This window comes from Pterocles gutturalis, unplaced genomic scaffold, assembly GCF_000699245.1.
Source record: "Pterocles gutturalis isolate BGI_N339 unplaced genomic scaffold, ASM69924v1 scaffold10567, whole genome shotgun sequence".
NCBI classification, from domain to species: Eukaryota; Metazoa; Chordata; class Aves; order Pterocliformes; family Pteroclidae; genus Pterocles; species Pterocles gutturalis.
Genome location: NW_010110390.1, coordinates 69,337 through 78,976, shown reverse-complemented (window position 1 = coordinate 78,976; position 9,640 = coordinate 69,337). Strand labels below are relative to the sequence as shown.

General features: G+C 35.5%; 1 protein-coding gene across 1 annotated transcript in view; it reads right to left on the bottom strand.

The window, feature by feature from the left end:
• Positions 1–9,640, bottom strand: part of PRUNE2 (prune homolog 2 (Drosophila)) — a gene marked incomplete at its 5' end in the record, with an annotated part of 56,075 nt that overhangs the window by 9,299 nt on the left and 37,136 nt on the right. The window lies entirely within an intron of this gene.

Here is a 9,640-nt window from a genome sequence, read left to right as displayed (position 1 = left end):
CTGCTCTTTGCTTTTGCAACATTGCTTAAAAGTATTGGGCTACTGCTATTTCTTGAATTAAAACCCTTTTTCTTAGAAAAAAAAAAAATTTTATGAAATCTGTCATGTCAATATTTAATTTAAAATAATGAATGTTAAATAATAGCACTGAGGTGCAAAAACAGGAATTCAAAAGGAAATTGTATGTGCTACCTTAATTTTGTAGCTGTTTATATGTTTCCATTATGATGTTACATGATTATATACAATTGTGCCATGGATTATTCCTTTAGATTCCTTTATTTCTGCTCTTTGAATTCTGTGCGAGTCTTCAAAACCAGAACCCCCCAAAACAGGGACACAGTAAGGCAAACTAGTTTTAAAATATTTTTGTGTCAAGAAAATGGTTATTTTCACACACACCCCTCACCAAATCGAGAGGAGGCAAACATTGCATTTGTCATTCCTATTCTCATTTATACTCTGACTAGTCCAATGTTGAATTATCTAGATTTTGCAACACAAACCGTGCATCCCCCTTTCTCACCTGGGACATAATGTACAAAGTACACATATCTCTCTTCAATCCTCAGTTCTGATAACTAGCAGTGAACAAAGTCTTAGATATTTTATTTTCTCCTTTATGTTTCTGCTATTTGTATTTGAGATAATTTTTTGTCATCTTCTAGCTAATAGTTCTACTGATGCTGCCAAGCTACACTGGCCCTGAATAAACAGCAGTTCATCATGAACACAACATAGTTGTATATGCAGATTGGCATGGTATTCCCCTGCATCTGTCTCCTACCTGATAAATTACTGTTTTGGTTACATATATACAAATACTATTTATTAATCTACTCAAATGTGTCCACAAAATGTGTCTCCCTTGCTGTAAGCTAAACTTAAAATGAAAAAATCTGTTTGTCAAATGCTTTGGAAGTAGATACTTTTCCAAGATTAAAGATGAAGTTCCACTTTGATGATTGCGTAGCACGTAAAAATTACTTTTATGTGAAATTCATACAGATTAATGCACAAACAAAAGTCATCTATCAGTTTACTAGTGGACATTCAGATACAAAATCTGAGTAGGGGGTTACGGTGAGGAATTACAGCAAATGAGGTTTGAATGTACAAACCACTAACATTTTTCTGAAGATTCAAGTATCTGGTATATTAGAAAAAGTAATAAAATGTGTTCGAGCATGGAAAAGTTACTTCAGTTATCTCATTCCTAATTGCAGTTGGAATAATTAAAATCTATTGAAACAAAAAATTTGAACTAGAGCACGTTCAAAACCATCTGAAAATCCTTGATAACTCCTTATCTCAGTTACCCACTAACAGCCAATTCAAGCAGATTGGGAGGTCACAGGGAAGGACAGGAACCAACCAAGAATATAGTCTGCAGAGTGTTGTGGCTATACAGAAGGTAAATCAATGATCATTTTTAAAAATACCCAGCCTTCAACCCTCATGATGCTTCTTCTTCTATATTGCTATCATCTGAAAATGCAAGGAATTAGAAATTTTCTGTTAAAATCACGTGACTGAACCGTAAACCTCATGAAAGTGACACTGAGATAATATCCGCCATCATCCCAGCCTGTATTTGGCACTCACAAAGTGGTAGGTTGGGGAGTGCCCAAAACCCTGCTTTCTGCAGTATTTTGAGGGAGGAACCTCTTAACCTGCCTACATGGCAATGGAAAACTTCCCCATCACAATCATGACCAACTGGAGAGTCAATACATGCATGTAGGGAGATCAGAGGTATATTTCTAGAGTTTAAGGCCAAGGAGTACTTGACCAAGCAAGACTATGAACAGAACAGAATAAGATAAAAAGTTCACATGCAGCTATTTGTTGGAGAAAATGGTTACCACAGCAGGAGTGTGGCATCAAATGCCATACAATGAAAGGTCAGTTCTACCAGTCAGAGAAGGAACTAAAGATGTAAATGGCCATGGCAATGTCCCTGAAGGTGCTAAAATATGAATTTGTCTTGTGCTCTGTTTTTTGATAACTTATGTCACACAATCAAGAGCAACACTGAGGAGTTGATACAGCTGCAGGCAATCCAGGAGCCTGTTGCTATAAGCGGGGAAGTTGCCAAGTATGTATCCCTGGTGGAGCACTTGCACTGGAGAGCTTCACACCGGGCCACAAGAATATAATCAATAACGGATCTGTACTACCTACGTAATTATCTGATCCAGCTACTTCTCTCCATTTCTTCCATGCTCTCAAAGTTACTATTATTCAGAGTGTGTATTTTTTTTTCTTCAGGTTCTCAGCATGTTGAAGACTGAGAGAAGCACAAAGATTAGCTCTGAGCAGGCTACCTATCCCTACCCCTTGGGTATAAGTTGCAGAAGGAGATCAGTTGTATTCTACATGTTTTACCTCTGTTCTTTACATCCAGCTTGGCCTTTGGGCTGTGTTGTGCTACACATATTCCTTGGGTGCAGAATAAACTTGGCCACCTAACTGTACCAGAGAAGCCTGCAGGCAGCATCCACTTGGTACTAGCAATTACATCACCTGCGCATCTTTGCCTTTATTTAAAAGTGCGCCAACAAGTTCTCATATGAACAGCCTTTCTGTTTGGCAGTAGAACTGATGGATGGAGTTGTGTGAAAATCCTATAATAGCTAAAATGATCAAAAGGTGGAAATTTCTTCTATGAACAGTGTGTCTCCGGCATGTTGTGCATGGATTGGAGGGTTACTCAATACTACACTGTTCAGAGCAGCATGGGAATGGGTTTAGGTGTGCCAGTACCACACACCAAATTGAAAAAGAACATCTTTAAAGAAAACATTCAAATTATTTGAGGATTTAAAAGTGCAAGACCATAAGAGATTTTTTACAGTGACATCCAATCAACAGTAATACTGAGTAAGTCATTAAGGCATGTCAGGACACAGTCCAAGTCAAGCAAAATGATGCTGATCACATCCCATTTATTACCTTACCCCACAACTTGTTAATGAGAAAAGTTTCTGACAAAAAAGTCATTATTCAGCAAAGGTATAAACCCCAAGACTCAATTCATTCTGTGGCATGAACAATAAGATACAAAGTTCTGCCATTACTATTACTAAGCAACAATCAATATTCAAATAATACCTGACAACATAAGGTACTCAATATTCCCATAAACAGTCATTTTGATAATCAACAATAAATGTTTCTCATAAGCTGTTACTTCACTAAGTGCATCCAGAAATAAAATGCAAGGCAAACAGACCTCGTTAAAACAAGAAAACAAGCAAATTTGCTGGAAAATGCTGTTATCCAAGGTATTGAATTAAAGCAAGATCAGATTACATGTCTTACAGCATCATGACTCTATCCCATCATTATTTTTGGTTAACTGGACTACTAACAAAAACAAAATTAATTATTAATTTTAAAATAAGGAAAGGTAATATTACTATTGTTAATAAATATCGTTAATTTAAGTAATATTTTTTTCCAAAACTTAGTTTAATTCTATCCCTCCTCCCAAACATAAATAAAGTTTACTCTTTTAAACTGATACTGACAACGCAATTGGGTACTTCCCTTCAAAAGCATCCAAACATTCAAATAAGTAAAGACAGTTGCAAACAAGAAACTCTGATAGATTACCAAAGACTATATATATTGAAATATATGGTAGATGTATGGACTCTTCCACAAATTTGCTAACCTAAGTAAACAACCAGAACATCGCATGTATTGTAAATAGTAACAGAAATCAAAACATTTCCCTCAGAAATTAAAAAATTCTAATAATTTCAACAGTTAGGCTGCTAAATCCCAAATTAATTACAAGCACTGTAAAATATTAAATTGTTGATGAATTTGTATAGTAGGAAACATACAGAGATACAGCCAAAATAGGACAAAGGTCAGTCAGTTATTCATTCCTGCACTACTTTTCCTTGCTTTATTAGCACGTTCTGGCCTAAATATTAGTTAATATTTGCATAGTGTACAGCAGGTAAACAGCATATGTAAACATTGTTACCTGTTGTTATGCCCTCTAAATAATCTATAACAAAAAACGTGGACTGTAAGTATGATTGAAATGTAATATACTTGAAATAAATAGAATCTAGTAGTAAATATATTTTGTAAATGGATAAATAAATAAATATTGCAATATGGATACTGGAGAAATTTAATGTCTTAGCATCTGCAAGAAAATTGTGCATTTGTTTTGTCCAATGCATATGTATAGTTTATACAGTGCTACAACACAACAATGTGGTGAACATTCTGAAATGACAACTATTTTTTCAATTTATCATTCAGGTAAACAGAATTAGAAAGTTTGAAATCCACAGACTTTGGAAGAATTTTTGAATGTGACCTGTTCAGTTACTATGTATTTCTGTTGAAAAATAATATTTTTTCATAGGCTGTGTATTGTTGTGAAATTTATCTGAAACTCTATTTTCTTACAGGAATCTATTATTTAAATAGTTAACATTACTACAAAAATGGATCATCCTTTAAAAGAAGCTAAATCTCCAAGAAACATCCAAAGAAAATTTATAACTTCTCTGTCCCTAGCAACACTTTCTGATTCATGAAGCCAACACCCAGTTACCCAAGTGATCACTCCAAATATACATTACACACACTTCTGATCCTTCTAAGCTAACTGTGTCAATATTAACCTGACCAAACTAAGAACAAACTGTCTCTTTTGTTCTTCACACTCCTCACATGGAGAGCACAATATGGCTTTTGTCAGAAGTGCTCCATCATTTTGGCTCAAGGAAACTGTCAGTACAGTTTGGGATTCGTTATTCATGGGCAGATACCCTGATGGGTCTAATGAAGCCTTTCTGCTGACAACTCATTTGCTAAAAATACCCAACCATCACAAAATATAAATGAGGAATATCACTGTATCCCATTACAATTTTCACAACCAAAGCAATTATCACAATACAGAAGTCGATCTGTAGTGCTTCACATGGTATTCTCTTAATATTTCATGGCCAGTACTTCTCCATTCCATTTTATTTCTGTGTGATCACTGATAAAACTTTATGACATACTTAAATTGCAATATAATAGGGTAAACACCAATGTTATAGCACACACGCAGAGCTAACAGTCTGTGTGCCATTTGTTGTAAATCCAGCTAATTACTGGAAGCCCCCTCCTTTAAAAAAAAAAAAAGGCAAAAAAAAAAAAAAAACTCAGATTTTTTTATAAATGTTTTCAGGTAAGGTTACTAAAAGTGGAAAAAACAGTATAAACAATACAGTGTTTATAAGAGTCCAGACACATGGACAAGTATATTCACTATTTTACCTTTTTTTTTTTACCAACACCACTGGTGAAAACTGTCTACACAAAACTCACCATCTTTTCTGTATGGAGAGATCGCATTTCTCTGTTGTGCATTTTAATTTACCAGACAGCAGCTTTGCTGTTCTGATATTTATCAGCCTTTTGAAAAGAACAAAAATAGCAGCTAATTCTGCTTTCTTTGTGTTGCTGTCTACAGTTTCCAAAGAGAAACAGGTATTAGGTCATAAACGAAAAAGCAGAAGAATGGGCATCTGCCATATAGACATTCTAGTCATACCTTATGTTTAACCTTTAGGCATCCAAAGCTTAACTTAGCAGGACATTTAAACAGGAAATTCTCTCACACTGTGAGACACTTCATAGAGAAGAAAGTGATGAATGCCTGTTTAGCACTGATCTCACTCCCCTCACTACAAATGATGCCTGTGTTTTTACAGTCTACTATTTTCATTAAATGCAGAATAGAAAAAAAAAAAAAAAAAAAAAAAAAAAAAAAGGAAAGATTCATCCATAATAAAAATAAATTAACAATGAAAGTTCAATGAAAGTGTGTTTATCCAGTTTCACAATGGAAATGGTGCCTTTTCTATAGCACTAGTACATTTTTTGATAAGTGTGTCTTAACAATGATCCACTCTTTATGAATTGAGATTACAGCTAAAGAAGTTGTACTTGCACTTGATACAAGTACAAATTCTGTGCATTTCTGTGCATTTGAATTCAGGTTTGTCCATTTTGATCTCAGTTTAACTAGAACTTATAAAGATGCCCATATTTTATATGTATTTAGCACAGCAGACAATTTCCAGGAAAGACTGAAAAGCCTCGATTCATTCATAAAATTAAAAAAAAAAAAAAAGTTCCTCGGGTGAACAGTTAAATTTCAGTTCCATTATTCCAGATTTTTAGAGCTAGCTGACACAGCTTTGAATTCAGCAGCGGGGGTACAGCATCTCCACGTATCTTAAGAGACATAACGATATCATAATGTCCCATTTGGTTTAGAACATTCTTCCTCTGGATGGAATATCTGCCTTCAGCAGCTATCACTGCCACACACCTGAAGGAACACAAATTCTTATCCACAACAAGGTAGCCTCCCCCGACTACTGAGTTGTGCAACTGCCTGAAATACAGCAGTGAAAAATGCTCCCTGATGCCAGTGAGGTCTGTGTGCATATGCTCAGAGAACATAATAGATCAAAACAGCTGCAGGTGAAGTCTTGTTAAGGTGCTGCCACTACTGCATGAGATAAACATTAAGCGGGTAGCCTAAAGACATAAACAAACATAGGTAATGGTGTGAATACTGTTGTGGTGTGCACTGGAACATGACATGACAATATTAGATGGCTGTGACCCCAAAATCTAGTAGGAAAGGTTTTCAAGAAGGAATGTACATCATCTAGTTTAGTGACATAAAGGTGAAAGCCCTTATTTATCTCCATCTTTAAGGGAAGAAATTAAACGTGCTTGCAATGTCTCCTATTGTTAATGGACGTCTTCTGTAACAAGAAATTTGTGACTGATAAAGCTGCCATTTTTCAGCATTTTTGGCAGCTGAAGGATAAATAGTTTGGGGTTAAAAATACAAAATAGAGCTAAACATATGGATGTGATTTTCAAGTTTGAAGGCTTAAATGCCACCTCCTTTTTCAAGTATGTCTTTAAAACTCTGCCTCTGTAAAATAACTTAAAGGCACCAACTAGAGAACTTGCAATCCTAACCACATGACTTCTGCTGCATGGAGGGAGCTTCAGAGAAATGTACTTGCACTTACGTAAAAGAAAATGTACTCCCTCCAGGTCATTTTAAAGGTTGAAGTATGTACATACCTTTCTGGAGTGTACTGCATGAAGTATGTACATGCCTTTCTGGAGTGTACTGCATGGAAAGGAAAGTATCTTATTTTGAAACCACAGGGATAACTGTCCAAAGCCTAAAAGTAAGGGAACCCAGGGACCTGCTTATGCACCACATTTACAAGCAAAAATCACCTGTAAAAAAGATGCACAAAATATGTGCAAAATGGAAAGAAAAACTCTCTATGCTGAAGTACAGTATAATATAACATTATAATAGGATAGATTACTATTTACCTCAGAAACACTCCATTTGTGTCGTACTAATCAATTGAACCTGCGGATATAGCATGTGATACACTGATACACTTTTTTATTCTCCTCTATATTATTCTGCTTTCTGATCCTAGGTTAAGAACTTCCATCTGATTTTTCCACAGCTTGTAAATCAATTAAAAAATACTGAAAAAGACACAACCTATCACTTCAGTTACAAGGTTCATTTAATCACATACAATATTTGATTTCACTGTTGACTGACTAGCAAGTGGTAACAATCAAAAGGCTGACTTGCCAGAGTGATAAATTAAAACATAAGAAACATCACAAACACATATATCCTGACCCGAAGCCGTCTATTTTAGCCAGCTACGTCTCAGGTGCAAGTTTTTATGTAATAACTCATACTTTACAATATAATTCCCATGCAAACATGGAAATGCAAAAAGACGTTTCTGGCTGTCAAGAAAATTTCTGGCAAAATTAATCAACCATTCATCCATTCAGGCTCTTTGCATACCCTTTTGTCAAAGAGGGAATACTGAGAGATTTCTTTCCTCTTCCACGCACTCACTGCAATAGTTTGTGGAATCCATCAAGCCTGAGTTGATTTATTGAACTGTCTCTTAGCTCAGCAGTATAACTATAGTAAATGAACTGGTAACTTCTCAAAAAACAGCAGCAATTCAACAATATCTGGTTTTATTTAATTCCTTCTAGCTTCAGATTAGCAATTTCTTAAAGGGACTGACTCGCATTCTTTAGAAGTTCTATCTGCAATTTTATGCCAGCATGTTTTGTTTCCATTCTTTTTTTTTTTTATTTTTTGACATTTGACAAAGGAATTTTTGATTTACAACTGATGCCAGAATCTACCTAAATCCTCACATCTTCACACTAGGTAGTACATTTCTATTCAAATTCAATAGACCTTTCAAATCTAAATACAATGCTGCCATGTACTTTTATGTGAGCCATCTTATTCATCATGTTATGAATACTGAAAAATAATAACGCGCTTAAAGTCCCCACCTATTTCTTTAATTACAAAGACAACTTTGCACGCATATTCCACTATTTTTGTATTTATCTAGTCCCATCACTAGTAATGAGAATCATTATAAAAAGTAGTTATGGCACAAAAAACAGAGATATGCCAAGCCGTTTGAAACACTGTTTAAACATGGATTTTATTACAGAGCATCGTCCATTGAACCCCACGGAGCACATTTATCACTCACCAGCTTTGCATTTTTCTTCATAAAGATATATGACCTTTGCCTATTAGATTTCATTAGCAGGGCACCATACAAGGCTCCTCTGCAGATGACAGGATAGAAAGCTAAACAACCTCGCCTGAAGGATTTGTGAGAACAAGCCCATCTTCAATCTTTGTCCCTGGGAGGCACTACTAACACCTGCCAACCACAGCACTATCATCAGAAAAACATTTAGAGATTTATCTTCAGGCTGGTGATTATATGAGATAATTTGTTTGGAGTATGGATAAAGTTGGTCTAGCATAAACAAACTACAAGCTCAAATTATACAACGAACCTCATTAACTATTGATTTAACCACTGCAAATCCATGAACAAATGTTGCGTCTAAATGGTAATTCTTCCTGAAGATATAATAAAGGAAAAAACCAAAATGCCAAGGCAGGATGGTGAGCTATTCTTATGTGCACTTTTAATGCTTGCAGCTTAAATTGGAAATTGAGACTTTGCTTCATCATAACAATGACAACAGTATACTATCGCCATTTTCACAAAAACATGTAGCTTCATCTGGCAAAAAGTGCTGTATCTCTTTAGTTGCTGTCACTATAAAGGGATGAAACAGTGCCTTCTCTCCTACTTCCGGGAACACTTTTTTTGGTTGGAGACAGCAAGACAAGATGTACCACTAAAAACACTTTCAATAAGAAGAAGCTAACAATATTGTAAATGGATACTATCACACACAGTCTGAAAAATTATATATATATATATTTGTACCCTCTATATTATACATATCACACATATCCTCCATGTCTGTAACAGGAAAAATCTTTCTCCTAATCTTTGAAAATTACTTTCACTCAAGCTAATAAATCATACAATGGAAGCCAACACTGTCTCCTCTTTGATAAAGGAGCAAAAAAATGCTTCCAGACCTCCTGTTGCAGCCCAAAGAAAGCAGCCAACAAATGTCTCCACCTCACGTTGTTGCGATATGCCCCAGAAGAGTGCTGCTGCACCATGTCTCTGCCAGC